Genomic DNA, 16,842 nt, shown 5'->3' on the forward strand with positions numbered 1-16,842 from the left:
CCAGGATTTAGCCCTCAGGAAGTGCTGAATCTTACTCGTGCTGTAAGCGTCTCTGTGAAAAGAGTTAATATAGCAGGCTTTTAGCAAGAATGATATGACGTCTAAGTCTGCTATAGTCCCTTCTACCGAGCTCGTGAACCACTTGTCATTCTTTCCCAAGGGAAGAGCCTCAAGGTGATAGGTTTTGTTAGTGAATAAAGTGTCCAGCTCATTGTTGCAAAGCAGGGAACCTTCATGTTGTTTATTCTTGGCAGTCCGGGAGTACACCCCCGCCTCCAGTCCCGCCATGCGTGCTGCTAAATATTTTCCCATCTTTAAAAATTCTCTTTGTGTATCGGCATATATCTTGTTGGTCGTGGTATTTACAGGATGCCCTTTGTCTGGAACAGCTGTTAAATCACTATAAGAGGCTTCCTTTGTTGAGTCGCCTTGTTTTGAAACGAGTAACATCTCAGGGTTGATCACATAATAAAGAGGTTCTGATTTCTGCGTGTTTATGTCTATGCCCATCTCCTCTGTGGACTTTATCACTGTGTCTGCAGTGCCGATCCGGTTGATGATGCACTCCATGCTGTCTTTTAGGTCTGGTTGCGTTGCGGTAGCCATTTTAGGTGCAGAGATTACACTGATTCTAGAGTTGTTTCTCCTTAATTAATCGTAGCTCCGCTGCCAATATCCCCTCTTGCTGTAAAGTTATATGCAGAGAATCTGAGCAATTCTGGCAATGGCGGGAACCCTCGATTGCTCGAGGGGGGTGACGCTGCCTATGTGTGAGCCGCCGCTCTAGGCCTTCTTATCCGATGCAGGGCTCCGACTTCACTTATACAGTGCAATCCTTCAGTATGTAAGACTCCGCTGGGCAGTAAAGTCTTATAGATTAAAATTTATGTTTTTGCTCTGTTAAATCCCTCTTGTAATCGGCGGATTAGGAGTGTTCAGATGGAGCTCAGGAAAAATGCGACCATACGAGATCGCTGTTCGGACACGCCCCCCAAAATATATATTATTTTAACGCTATTTTTATTTATTATTTAAAATTTTATTTTAATAGAGGGAGCAATTGGACACAGAACGTAATTCAAGACCAATGCTATTTGATGCCACACAGAGTCACTCTTGGGATCCAATTATCAATAACCATAATGATGTTGATGAAGGAATTGATACAGAAATTCAGGATTGTTCAGATACACCAACTACTGTCAATGATTCAAGAATCAACAACAAAGACTGGTGCATCTGTGGAAATTGTGATTCCATGCCAACCGATCAAGAATGCATCTGTTGTAGTGAAATAGAGAATATAGCTCAATACATTCCTGTTGGCTCATCCTGTGTTTGTGACGATCCTTATGTGAGTGGAAATCTAAGAGACACCACACATCTAACCCATATGTATAAGTTTGCTGCCAGTTTCAGAAAAATGAAGCTTCCCCGGCACAGAGAATTCACAGAAAGGTAAATAAATAATCTTTAAAAGTATATTTTCTATATTTGAAAATATTGACAAAATTGAAATCGAATGTAAATCAAGAAAAGGATACTCCAATACAATACTATAACACACACACATTTACATGAACTGTTAGCATATAAATTGCATTTCAAACACACTTTCTTAGAACACATTTACCACAAAACTTAACAATTAAAAGACGTAAATAATACACGTCACACAACCATATAAAACATTCACACACATTGTCATTACACACAAATACACATAAAAATAACCCACATTTGTACTCAACAATAACACACACACATACAGTAAAATACTCACACAGTCATACAAGACACACTGTATTATCATAGACACACACAAAAAGTATCATCCAAACCACACACTTTCATAAAACCATCACAATGTCGAATACAACACACACACTCAAATAAAACCTAAAAGACATTATAAAACATATATAAATATTATATCAAAACACACACAACACTATCCAAGACTCACTCATACTCACATTAAACATACAATCTCTCATCCCAAACAAAAAATGAGAATAAAACACACACAAACCATTATAATAAATTCATTTTTATTATCATTCCACACCCAAAAATTCATAATACACACACACTATCAAACAACACACACAATAGTTAAGTCAATAATGAAAAAAAATAACACACTAAACAACATTAACACATACTCACACACTATAAACACAAAATTGATAAACTATTAAACTCCAAAAAAAAAATTATAAACACAAAATCGCATCCAACACTCACTGTCATACTTCACAGAGACGATTATAAAACATGAATAAACAATGGCATACAACATACTCAATATCATTCTAAACTAAACAAAGTGCGAAAAAATGTATAAACCACACAGAACAAATTCATTCATAATGTGATTCACTTTTTTTTTGATTATTTTTAAAATTATTAATTAATTTTTATGTTTTTTACAGTGAATACCGAAAAATAGCATACCGTGATTTTACCGTAAAGGTGCATGGCTACCTTGGACCAATGAACCGAAAAGTGATACCAGCTTGTGTAGTATCTATGATAAGAGAACGTTTTCCGTCACATGACGGTCATTACATGGGATTCTTGAATGTTGATTTGGAGGGTGCTGCTAACGATGTTATAATGTATGAATAAATAGAACAAAAATGTTGTTATTTCTTGTTTGTCAATAACAAACACATGTTGAGCATTATGTTTTACCTTTTTAGGCAATGTGAATTATAACATTGCATTTTTTTTTTTGGAAAAAAGACTAAGATTCTGTATTTGAATTGATATTTTTTTTTATAATAAAGAAAGGTGTAATAAATAAAGTTAAATGAATATTTAAAAAAGCCAAAATGAGCAGAATCATTAAAGGGTATATATATATTTTTATTTTTTTTTCTGTTCATTTACCAATGTTGAATTTAAATAAGTATGGTCACATTATTTAAATAATGTCTCTGTTGTTTTGAATTTTTGATTCAAATATTATCTTTGTTGTAAAATTAATAAAGTTTTATAATATTTAAATCAACAAGTAAATATTATGTTTATTTAAATGATGTTATTTATTATTATAGGATTCTTTTATTTGTAACACAGTTAAAAAATAACAATAACAATTTATGATTTAAAAATAAATATAGGTTTCAATGGATTTGAAAAGAATGGAGAGAGACATGTCTTTTGCATGTGTTAGGATTGTTGGCTGATGACTAAAATAGGGTTTTCAACACTCTCAAAGGATGCTGACATATCTGATAGGATAGGTATATACATTTTTGAAGTGTATGACTGTGTGTTTTCAAAAAAAAAATTTTCTTATATATGTGTACATTTCATAATGACTTTTTGTGTACATTACAAAATTTAATAAATACTTGAAATTTGAAATCGGTACATATGAAAAATTTTAAAGATTAGTAGATGGAATAGAGGGCTTATAAATATGGAATTTATTAAATGGGAGATTTGACAGTAGACCCTTTTTTTGGGTTGATTGAGGTAACAAGTGCATATATGAATTTATACTAGTGAAGAGTAAAATCTTATAATTTTTTGATATCTAATTGGTGAATTGATTAGGTATTATATATTTTTCTTATGGAGATGCTATTATAATTTTGATTTTTTTTTTTTGGTAAGATTTATGAATTAATAATGATCCCTAGCGTATACATATATTGATATTATTATTTTTATTTTTTTAAATTATTAAAAAAAAAAAAAATATTATACTCTCACAATAAGAATAGATAACAATTTTAAATTTAACTTAAATTTTTTTTAATAGAATGAACACATATCATGTAATACAAAATGAACATTGATATTTTAATCTATCAACTAATTATAACAAAAAAAAACATTATGTAGACAGACTATCTTTTCAATTTGTAGTTAACGGTCACTTTTTTGAAAATCGTGTGGTCAATTCATCTATAAGTTTTTTCTTATCTGGCTTTGGAGTAGACGCAATATTGGGCGGTAAGAAATAATTTCTAGATAACCAACTATGTTCGAGGTCTCCTTCAACCATCCTTATAACATCAATCATCATAGCATTGATGTGATCCTTTTTCATCGGCTGGTATATTGGACGTACCTGCCATTTTTTTTTTGATTTTGGATAAAAAGTCTAAAATTTAGGTTCACCAAAACTTGCAGAGTTCATTTTTGGATACTGAACAGTCTCTTGAACACGATCAACATTGAAATTGTGATCAAGTATTGCCAACTTAGTACGAGCTTCCATAGCATCCATTTGAAAATGGATGCGTTTGGGTCTATACTTCAGCACTAAACTGTGAAAAACCTCTAGATTACCGGTATGACAAAAACGCGTAAGATGATTGATGTCGTTGTCAATTTGTTTGTTGCAGACAATTTTCTGAAGTTCTCGCACACAGTTTGAATCCTTCTTCAGCCACTTCCTTTTTCTCTCTTCACTATCTTCAAGATGTTTATGCAGGCACGATTTTACTAGATGACCATGTTCCCATTGATGAATGTTCACAGTGTGCATCAGAACCGATTGCCAAATTTCCTTCATTAATTCATAGTTTCCTTTGGACATCATGCTAGCTGTCCACATGTGGTTCACTATTGCTGGTATCCAATCTGAAATTTCTGAACACGTTTTCCTTTTGCTGATGGCCATTAATTTTTTTCTCAGGCTTTTGGCGTAATGCCAAAGATCAAATTGGTGGCATATATTGGGATAATCTGTTCTCAATATCTTACGAATGGAAACATGTCTATCCGTTGCTATGACAACTACCAATAGACCTTCATTAATGACAGTATTCAAGCAAATTCTAAAAGCTTTAGCTTCCATTGCTACTGAAGAGGAAGTTTCAGAAACCTGCACAATTTTAAATTCAACTATTTTCTTAGTTGTCTCTTCAAGAAGAGTATATGTGCAAAATTTTGCAGAGTGACCGGGACTATCACATTGTCCATCACCGGACAATGTGAGAGGTTTGTTCTTTATTGATTCGATTGTATTACTTCTTTCTTTTTGCCAATGGAGATCGATTGTAGGAAAAAGATATTTTTTTTGAAAATTATAATAAGTTTTTTTTGTAATAAAATTTAATTTCAAAAAAGAAAAAAATTCTTCAATTTTGTCGAAATTATTGCCCGAGAATAGAAGGGATGCAGAAGCCAATATGTTACCAAGAGGCATTTGTCCAATCGTTGATTGCGATTTCCACAATTTACTATGATGCCCATCAAGACAATCACCATAAACAATAATCATGCTTCCAACTTTCTTCTTATGAATTGAAATAATTGGGGATTTACAACTGCTTGAGTGATTGCAAGGAAGGAGGGATAAAAGTTCATTTAAACAACTTTCAAATATTATATATTTACGTTCTTTTTGAAAATCAATATTGGACGGATTATTTATAAATGAAAGTTCTTCTAAAGTTGTTTCATTGGCTTCATTTATATAATCTGGATCTTTGGATATGGATTCCAATTCACATTTTGATGAGTTAATTGTACTATCATCCATAAACATTTCATCTTCACATGGAGTTTCACTTTCAATTGATTTTGAACAAAGTGATGAAATTCTGGATCCTAATGAATTTTTTTTGGAGAGATGGCTTGTGTTATTTTGAACGGTTAAGACAACATCTGGAGAATAAATTGTTAATTCTGTTTGTTGTTCGGCATCGGATGTATTATCTTTTATTTCTGTTACAACTTTTTTTTCCATTAATAGACTATATTCAGATGTATTGACATCTCCCATAGTCCATGTGTACTGTTCTTTTGTCTTCACGATTTTTTGAGTTAGAGTGGATTTGTTTTTTAATCCCAGCATTTTTGTAGTTTGTATATTAGCACTTAATGTACCATGGAAATGGTCAAATTCCGTACTTTGATCTTTCATTGTGATGTTTTCGGTATTGGTGGTATTATCAACAAAATTTTTTTTATGACAATTGCAAAGACAACATCCCTGTTGCTGTAATGTTGATGAGAAATCAACTTGGCTGTATGTATGTAATTCCACAACTCTATGTACAGGCTTTCCATCCTCGAGTGATATTACAATTTTTTTTTTATTTGCGGGTTCTTGAGGTTGATTTGATGGATTTTGTTTATTCACTAATGATGGGTCATATGTTGTTGATGTAGATGTAGAATCAACTTGTAACGAGGTGTGTCTAAAAGATAAATTAGGTTCAGAATATAAAGAAGAAAAAATGGATGGTACAGCATCACTTTTGAGGTATTTACGGACACCGTGTTGAAAGTAATCTTCATGTTTAAAATGTAGAGAACATAAACGATACTTCTGATAATGATTGGTGTCGACTACACGTTGTATCATTTCTTCTAAATTATTTTGAAATTGACCTGTGTTTTCCAACCATTTGCTAATTCTCTCTCTGCTTCTTGGAAAGACATGTAAGGATACCAGAGGATTAGATCGACCCTTTCTGGTAGAACTGGAACACTTTTGAACAATACAATCAGACATGCTGTCTCAGTCTGTTATTAAAATAATAAAAAAGAGAAATAATGAGATAAAATCTTTAAATAACTATTTAAATATATATATAAATATTGATTTTTATATATGTATATATATATTATATATATATATTTTTTTAAATATATATATATATATATATATATTTTTTATTATATTACCTGTAAAAAATATTTTTAGATATATAAATATATATATATATATATATATAAATATTTAAAGAGGATATGAATATATATATATATATATATAAAAATATATGTCTGTGTGTTTGTATGTATGTATGTATGTATGTATGTATATACACATCAATCAACCAAAATGAACATGATCAGAATTTGAAATACAAGATTGATTTTACCCTGATAACATGCACACAACTTGAGACAAAGTGATTGTAATGGCTATTAAAGGTAACCATCCTCAACTGTGCTATATTTTAATTCTCATTATTGTGTGTTTGTATAATAGGTCAATGAGTTTCAGGACACCTGGAACAACATTGAGTGTTTCAGACAGTGCTGTTATCAATTCAAAGGAATCAGAGTCATGTTGAAAGACAAACAATTGTCAACTAATCATTTTTAAAAAAAGAAAGTGAAACTGTATAAAAACATAAAAGGAATGGAAAAAGATATCCAAGTAATTGATAATGCAAATCAGCATTGTTCTTACTATTGGAAAGATTTTGAAAATAAGGTGTTATGTTTGATATCATACTGCATTTATCTTCCCTTCAATAATAAACAACTTTCATGTCGCTTTGTAGCTCGTAGCTCCACATTGCCTGTATTTCAAATGAAGTTATTACTGGCTTTGTCTTAGCATACTGAACATTTTTCATGATAGTTGGGTATTATATTTTAGTGGTTAAACCTGAAATTCGTTTTGTTTTAAAAAAAAAAGATTTTATTCAAATTCTTTATTATAGTTATAAAAGTCATGAATTTAATTATAAATTCATTGGAGATATTTTTATATCCTTTTCCTGTTTTATACAATACAACTAATTTTTTAACACATAGCCTTTGACAATTCTTTTCCTTTCCCCATGACTCAAGAAAATGAAATGTCAGTGCAGCAGTGGATGAAAGATGCAAGGGTCTGTCAAGAGTCCATAAATACATTGTCATTTTATAATGTTAGACTAATTACAAGCAATTGATCACAGTTGAGGGTGGTAGACTTTCATAGACATTCAAACACCTTTGTGTCAGATTGTGTGAATGTGATCAGGACCAATTAATCAGGGTATGTAAAATATTGTTATTGTTCATTTGGTTCGTTTATTTTGTCCTTATTAATTAAAAAAAAAGGAAATACATTGTATTGTTAATAAATGGATTTATCCAAACACTAAACATGAGAGAAATAATAAGGTTTGATATTATCATTCCTATCCTATGACACAGTGACAAAGAAATATTACTTTCTATCATTGAGTCTAAAATTATGAGCAGAAGAGGATATATGTAGATTCGATATTTATATATACTTATATATATATATAATTTTTATTAATATATATATTTAATATAATATATATATATATATATATAAAAAGATATGTGTCCACACATTTTACAAAAAGTGAACCTCTTTGTCAATGTGTGTGAGGTATGATTGCAGATGTAAAGGTGGTTTGTGATATGTGAATTTTATGATCCAACAGTGGATTACAGATATTATTGGTTGATATTATGCTTTAAACAGGAATTTATTAAAAACTTGATGAACAAGCATTGTTGCAAGAGCAATTTTAGGCAATGTTTTATGCATGTCAATTGAGATATCATCATAAAAATCCATGCAGACCATCAATTTTTAATTTATTCTTTTAACAATAATTTTAGATTTATTTCTAAAAATATAAATTGAAAATAAAGTTTCAATCATCTTCATAATTATTCTATTCCTGTTTTGTGTGTGATAGTGTGTAAGTGTGTTTGAATGTGATTTAGATTCTGTAAAATTCTGTAAGAGTGTGTATGTGTGTGTGAATGTCTGTTGAAAAATGGTGGTACCTTTGAGAGAGTGTAGGAGAAATAGGGTACAATATTAATTCTAACTGTTTGAGAGTGTAAGAGTTTGTGAATTAATGTAATGAGGTGCACACACTTGAGTATAGGACAGTGTTATTTAAAAGGTGTTCATTTTTTTTTTTTTATTGACATGAATAATAAAAATTGGCTTGTTACACCATGTTCTAATATTAAAAAATCTAAAAAAAATAAATAAAAATAACATTGTGGGGGGTGGAGGGGGTGTATGTGGTCATAATAATTATGATTGTCTAGGTCAGCAACCAAAAAAAAAAAAAAAAAAAGCAATTGACAGTGACAATTATCAAGATATAGGGACAGGGATATAGGGGTCAGTAAAAAAAATATAAAACGAGGGATAAGGACTGAGGGATGATGAAACTGCGGTTTAGGGACAGAGTGATATGGATATATATATATATATATATATATATATATATATATATATATATATATATATATATATATATATAGGGTTGAAGGATAGAGTAATAAGGGCAGTGGCAAAGGTATATGGACCAAAGGATAGGGATAAATTGATATGTGGTGATTTAGAAAGGAATAAAGGGTTAGCGATATAGTGCAATGTATATAGGGAATAAATCTATGCAGGATATGGGCTTATGTACAGGTCCAGTTGAATAAGGATATTGAAAAACAGATATAGGGACATGTATATATAATATATATATAGAGAGAGAAGGCCAATGGGATATGTACACCTGTACAGGAGCTGAGAGATAGGCACAAAAAACGATGTAGATTACACACATTATAGAGGGACAGATGTATAATGATACTTGTATATGAACAAATAAATGTTTTCACTGGTAGAGGGATAGGTAGTTGAAATGTTATGTATAGCGCATGAGATGTAAAACAGAAAGTGTGAAATTATAATCTATTTACTGTTAGTGGTATAGATGCATAGTGTTATTTTTACATTGATGAACTAATATTATTGCTCTATTGTTTATGATCATTGTAATATGATCAAAGACAATAGAGCAATAATATAAGTGCATCAGTGTAAATATAACACTATGCATCTATACCACTAACAGTAATTAGATTAAAATTTCACACTTTCTGTTTTACATCTCATGCGCTATACATAACATTTCAACTACCTATCCCTCTACCACTGAAAACATTTATATGTTCATATACAAGTATCATTATACATCTTTTAATTATTACATCTTACTATGTCACTGTCCCTCTATAATGTGTGTAATCTACATAGTTTTTTTTGTCCATTTCTCAGCTCCTGTACAGGTGTACATATGATCATTGTAATATCGATCTATATGTCACTTTTTACATTATTTTTCAGTTTAAAGCTATCATGGCCAATACAACTTTGAATGCATATATATATATATTTATTAATTGGTTGAAAAATGATTTACATATCTACTTTTGGAAATCTAATATTTGGCGCGGCAACATTCATATCCTATTTATATATAATAAATTTTGTTGTTTAAATAAATAATTTACAATAAATAATAAATGTAAGTTATATATAATTGATTATGTCTTTAATCAAAAGCAACGAAAAGACATATATGTAAAAACGCTAACGCTAGTGATTTACCTTCGCTAAGGGGATAATATATTAACAAATGTAGATATAATAATTACGATGTAATGATGCGACATACATTCATGCGCAGTAGCATTATCGTAAATTAGAGATGACATACACAGGAGCGTGATCGAGCTTTTGAGGGCGGATAAATGTACGTCAGATCATTTACATGTGGGAAGTACAGAGTAAGTCTATACCGCCCACATTGGAGACGCCGTGGAGGGGTTGGAGAACGGAGAGAAAAAAACGGTCAGGATGCAAACATAAAGATAGAATAAAACATGTTAGGATTGCTTTTATCGATAATTGCACAATGCTGATAAATTATAATTAGATATTGGAGTTTATAGTTAGCTTCAACATCGTCAGAGTTTACTGACACTTTAACCCTGTATGACACAATGTGATTATAAACAACTTTACATTGTACTTCTATTATTAAGTTTGCTTTATTCTCTAGATATCCTTTGTTGAAATAGCAGCCATGCACTCCTGGGAGCAAGCTGTACACATCTAGGGAATCAAGAGGCATTTTCAACTTTTTCAACAAAGGATACCAAGGGAAGGAAGCAAATTAGATACTAGAAGTAAATTGGCAAGGTGTTTAAAATTGCATGCTTTTTTTAATCCTGAAAGTTTAATTTTGTCACTTTAAGCCTAAATTTTACTAAATTATAGTATAGTATTAATTTAAAAAGTACTATTAGTACTAGTTGTTTATTTTTAAATGTTTTAAATAAAACAAAATGTATTCGGTGCCTCTTCTCATTCACTCGCCCAATGTTTAGCTACATCCCAGTAATGCATTGCTATTCCTTCAAATAAGAATAACAAGAGAAGAGAATGAAGCAAACATGATAATATAAGTTAAAGGGACACTAAACCCAAATTTTTTCTTTCATGATTACGACAGAGCATGCAATTTTAAGCAAATTTCTAATTTACTCCTATTGTCAATGTTTCTTCGGTCTCTTGCTATCTTTATTTAAAAAACAGGAATGTGATGCATAGGAGCCGGCCCATTTTTGGTTGAGAACCGGGGTTATGCTTGCTTATTGGTGGGTAAATGTAAGCTTCCAATAAGCAAGCGCTATCCATGGTGCTGAACCTAAAATGGACTAGCTGCTAAGATATACATTCCTGCTTTTAAAATAAAGATAGCAAGGAAACGGATAAAAATTGATAATAGGAGTAAATTAGAAAGTTGCTTAAAATGTCATGCTCTATCTGAATCATGAAAGAAAAAATTTGGATTCAGTGTCCCTTTAATTGAATAGTTGTTTAAAATTGTATTCTCTATCTGAATTATGAAGAAAAAAAGTGGATCTCATGTCAGTGTATTATGAAATTTAAAAAAAAAAAGGAAAAAGTTTAACCCCTTCACAACGTTAGGAAGTTCCATGCCATCTTAAAAGCGATGGGCAGCATGGAACGTCCTACCATACAGCGTCCTGCAGCTTCCCCCTTTGATGAAGTGAAGAATCGGCCTGTCGGGTGTGCCTTGCAGCGTAGGCAGCCCCCATGATCCGATCCCGGTTTTGAAATCACGTGATCGCATGACTTCATTTTTACGATGTTCCGATGTTAACACTACTAGTACCAGTACTGGTATGAAGGGGTTAAACATACAGTATAATATTATGTTGTTATTAAATTTCAAGCAATTAAGCTATGTGCAATCAATGCATTCCTGCACAAATAGTATATAAAAACTTGTACAACAACTCTACAAAATTGTGATATGCGCAATATGTTAAAGGGACAGTAAAGTACAAATTACACATTCATGATTCTGATAGAGCATGCAATTTTAAACAACTTTCCAATTTACTTTTATTATAAAATGTGCTGTGTTCTCTTGGCATTCTATGTTGAAGAATAAGAACAAACACAGAGGGTAGGATGCTCCAGCCGACACACGCTCTTCTGTCTTTGGCGTTCTTCTGTGTAGACACACATGCAGTGGGAGTGTCCTTAGGTGCTCAAGGAACAGCCCCTGGATAGTCTCATTCCAAATATGACATCACACAATATGGGCACTGAAAATCTGATCAAACATTGAAAGCAAAATCAGTTCATCTTTATTCAAAGATAAAAACAGATAGGGACACAGCAGTATCCAGTAACACAGTTACAGGGGGATAAGAGGAACATAGCCCACCCGCATCTTACTTGTTTCATACCTCCCAGGCATCAGTGAACAAAAGCCTGGGAGGCATGAAACGCATATAATATGGGTGGGCTACAGTCCTCCTATCTCTCTGTAACTGTGTTACTGGATACTGCTGTGTCCCTATGTGTTTTTATCTTTGAATGAAGATGAACTGATTTTGCTTTCAATGTTTGGTAGGATTCTTCAGTGCCAGGATTGTGTGATGCCGTATGTTGAAGAATAAACCTAGGTAGGCTGATAGGAGCTTAGGAGCGGGCACATGTCTTTAGCAGTCTATAGCAGCAGTGTTTGCAACATTGTATAACACTACAATAAACAATGTTGCTGCCAGATATGGAATAAGATTGCTGTAAAAAAACACAAGTGTGTGTAATTATCATTTTACATAAATTGTGACCTACGAATAAAAATCTAAATTTTTAAATACTATTTTGTTTTTAGAATACAAATATTAAATTACAAATACAATTCTTTTTTTTTTTGGAAGTACAATTTTGTTTTTGGAATTAAAATGACACTTCCATTATTTGTTAAAATACTGTAAAAAATAAATCTAGTTCCCATTTTGCTACAAAGACTTGGGATGTCACAGCAGTCACTTCAGTAGTTTGCTTGGGAAGTAGCTGCTCTTTTGTTTTCAATTACGTGTGGAGAAAAAAAGCTGCTAATATAAAAGTTGTGATTAAATTATTAAAAGCAATATTACTTAGTAAAGTATTGTATAAAACAAGGCAAAATAAGCACTTTGGGCATGTTAAAGCACGTTGTGTGGTAAAACAAAACATACTCTGAAATAAGACCACATGCTACAGTGAGTTTTTGCTGTACCATGAAAACTGTAATTAATATTCCTCTGTATAGTGCTGTATTAATATGCAAATGAGAATAATCACTTCTTGCATTGTTAAGCTATGTTGTATGTTACATGATAAATGTTAAAAGTTTACCTGAGATGCTGATGTGCTGGGGTTGTCAGCCATTTCTCCACATTTAATTGAAAGTAAAAGAATGCTTTGACCTAACATTTCCTTTAGGAAAATAGGAAATAGATTTATTTTTTAGTGTTTTGACACATACTGGAAGTGTAATTCCAAAAAGAAAAAAAAGAATTGTACTTCCAAAAGAAAAAAATCATTGTACAGTATTTCTAAAACACAAGTGTAATTTAAAAAAAAGATTGTACTTCCAAAAGAAAAAAATCATTGTACAGTATTTCTAAAACACAAGTGTAATTTAAAAAAAAGATTGTACTTTCAAAAATAAAATTGTATTTGTAATTAAAGATTTGTATTCATATGTCACACTTTAATGTACAATGCTAAAGAATCACACACACACCTTTTTTGACATCAATCTTATTCCATACCAGATGGCTAAAGACATATGAAAGCTCCTGAACTCACCTAGAATTATTCTTGAACAAATGATACCAAGAGAACTTAGCAAAATTGATAATACAATAGAATTGGAAAGTTGTTTAAAATATCATACTCTATCCGGTCAGTTTAAGTTTAATTTTGACTTTACTGGCTCTTAAACTTTTTGCAGCGCTATGAAGAGAAAGCATTTTACTTACATAACAAAAAAGATTAAAGATTAACTTGTTGCAGTCATTTTGCATGGTTACTAAATCAATTTAAAAGGCGAGAAAAATTAGCATTTTTACAGAACCAAAATTGAAGGCTACTGTGCTTTTATACTAACAATAATATTTTTTTTATTATAACAATAATACATTTTACAACTTTTGTTGTATATATATATATTATTACTACCAAAAATATTATTTAACTATATATAAAACTAAGAGTATGCTGAAGGTTGCTAATGGTATATTTAAATTTTTTTTAAAAAAATAAACAAAATTGATAACTAACTTTCATATCCATTTGAATAGTTAGCTTCATTATTTAGTGCAACTTAAAGGGACAGTATACAGTAAAAATGTTTTTTACTTAATATGTTTTCAATTAAGTTTTGTATGAGAATTTGCTTTTTAAGGTTTATTTGTGTATATTAACCCCTTAACGACCAGCGCCTTACCCTGTACGACGCTGGTCATTAAGCCCTTAAGGACTGTCCTGGGTCTCTCTCTGCCGCGATCTCGCTAAAACTAGCGAGATTGCGCTATTTCTGTATGCCCCACAAGTGGGGCAGTGCAGAAATAGACGGGCAGAGGTACCAATGCATTGGGCAGTGGTGGTGCAGATTGTTGGTGGGTGAAAGGGTAAGGAGGGAGGCGGGGGGCGGGAGCGGCTGGAAACGGTACGCTATGCAGTAAAAAAAAATTAAGCTACAGTGGCAGTGAGGGGGGAGGAGGGGGAATGAGGGAGAGGGGGATCCTATGTGGGACCCGTTGTGGGAAATTGATCTGGGAACGGGAGGGTAATGAGGGGAGGGGCAGCTACAATACAGAAAAAAAATGGGGTTTTAAAAAAATAAATAAAAGTAAAAACTGCAGCAAACTGGGTACTGGCAGACAGCTGTGAGTACCTAAGATGGCAGTAGGTAGAGGGTTAGAGAGCTGTTTGGGGGGGGGGGGTCAGGGATGTTGGGGGATCCTACACTGTAGAAAATATATATATTTTATAATATATAAAAAAAGCCTTTTATTTTCATACTGGCAGACTTTCTGCCAGTACTTAAGATGGGGGTAACCAATGGGGGGTGGGGGAGGGAAGAGAGCTTTTTGAGAGGGGTCAGGGAGGGATCAGAGGGTTGGATGTGTCAGGTGGGAGGGTAATTTATATACTAAAGCTAAAATTAACCATACAAGCTACCTAATTAACCCCTTCGCTGCTGGGCATAATAAAAGTGTGGTGTGCAGCTGCAATTAGCTGCCTTCTAATTACCAAAAAGCAATGCCAAAGCCATATATGTCTGCTATTTCTAAACAAAGGGGATCCCAGAGAAGCTTTTACAATAATATCAGTGAGAAACCTTAAGTTTGTGAAAAGTTAATGATTTTTTTATTTGATCGCATTTGGCAGTGAAATGGTAGCATGAAATATACCAAAATGGGCTTAGATCAATACTTTTGGTTGTCTACTAAAATATATACATAGTTTTGATATGTAAATATAAAAAAGGGCTCTATTTCTGTTTAAACGTAGTGATGGCAAAAATGCTAAAAAAGCTATTATCTTTTGGGGAAGTTTTTGTCTGAAATGCCCGGTCCTTAAGGGGTCAATAGCTGAATTGAAATGACAATATAAGGGTAAAGGAAATACTTGTAAACAATTTAATAGACTCCACCAGGTAAAGTGGATAATTGGGAAGAAATTAAAGAGAACACTTTTGAGTAAACTGTCCCTTTAAAGGGACATGGAAGCCAAAAATTAAACTTTTGTGATTCAGTATAGCATTTTAAAACCTTCAATTTACTTACATTATCAAATTTACCCGATTCTCTTTGAAACCTTAAAACTTGGCTACTTTCAATGAGAGCATACCTAGGTAAGCTTAGGAGCATGCATGTGACTTGAGCAGTATATGGCAGCAGACTGTTAAAATGTAGTGCATTATTGCAGGAAACAATATAGCATTGCATTTTTTCACATTGCCACAATGTGTATTGTGTGAAATTGCTAACCAAGCAATCTTGTCTTGGAGAACATTTATAGTACAGATTTGTATAACCATATTCTTGCTAGAGAATTCCATTCAGTCAGAATTGTGGAAAAAATAAGTAGCACAGAAAAAAAAAGTAGTTTTTATCACACAGCTGGGTTGTGTAACTATTGTTGCTGATTGGCTCACAGGGCATGTCCACTCAGGACCAGCATTTTGGGGGATTAAGCACATAGACTTGGAGAGTGGCTAGGGCTAAAATGACATGCTCTAACGCAATTCTTTTTTACTCCAGTACTAATGACATACAGTACCAACGGGACACATTTTCATATCTAAACTGGTTAAAATAATCAAATAGTCTTCCAAAAACTGTTTTGCAGGTGATTGCCATATTGTGCCATTGTATGGTGATCCTAGATAGGCAAGTGTCCCCTTCCAAGTAATGGGTTATTTGTTCATGTAAGTGGTGGGAAAGAAGAAATATGAGCTCTAGAAGACTTACATTTATAAAAATGAGAAGTGTTTCTGGCCCTTTGCACTTCCTCATTTCATCATAATATCATGCATACAGTGGCACCATCAAGCACATACACCAGGGGCTCTAACTGGCCCTTTAGCAATGTGGGCTCAGCAATTGGCAGCAGAATAGTATCCCCCAGGTGACTTAAAGGGACATTATACACTAGATTTATCTTTGCATACATGTTTTGTAGATGATTCATTTATATAATCTATTCAGCTTTTTTTTTTTTTTTTTAAAGTATAGTTTTGCTTATTTTAAAATAACATTGAGTTGATTTTCAGACTCCTGTTATTACCCCACTATAATTTTGGAAAAGTAGAACTGCATGCATAGCCTTATATGTTTCTTTCAGGCATCACATGGGCAATCGGGATTGGCACTGACAGGTTGCTGTCACAATCAATCAAATCCCTGAACAGAAGGGCAATTCTAATCGGCCAA

The sequence above is a fragment of the Bombina bombina genome, chromosome 5, assembly GCF_027579735.1.
Source record: "Bombina bombina isolate aBomBom1 chromosome 5, aBomBom1.pri, whole genome shotgun sequence".
NCBI classification, from domain to species: domain Eukaryota; kingdom Metazoa; phylum Chordata; class Amphibia; order Anura; family Bombinatoridae; genus Bombina; species Bombina bombina.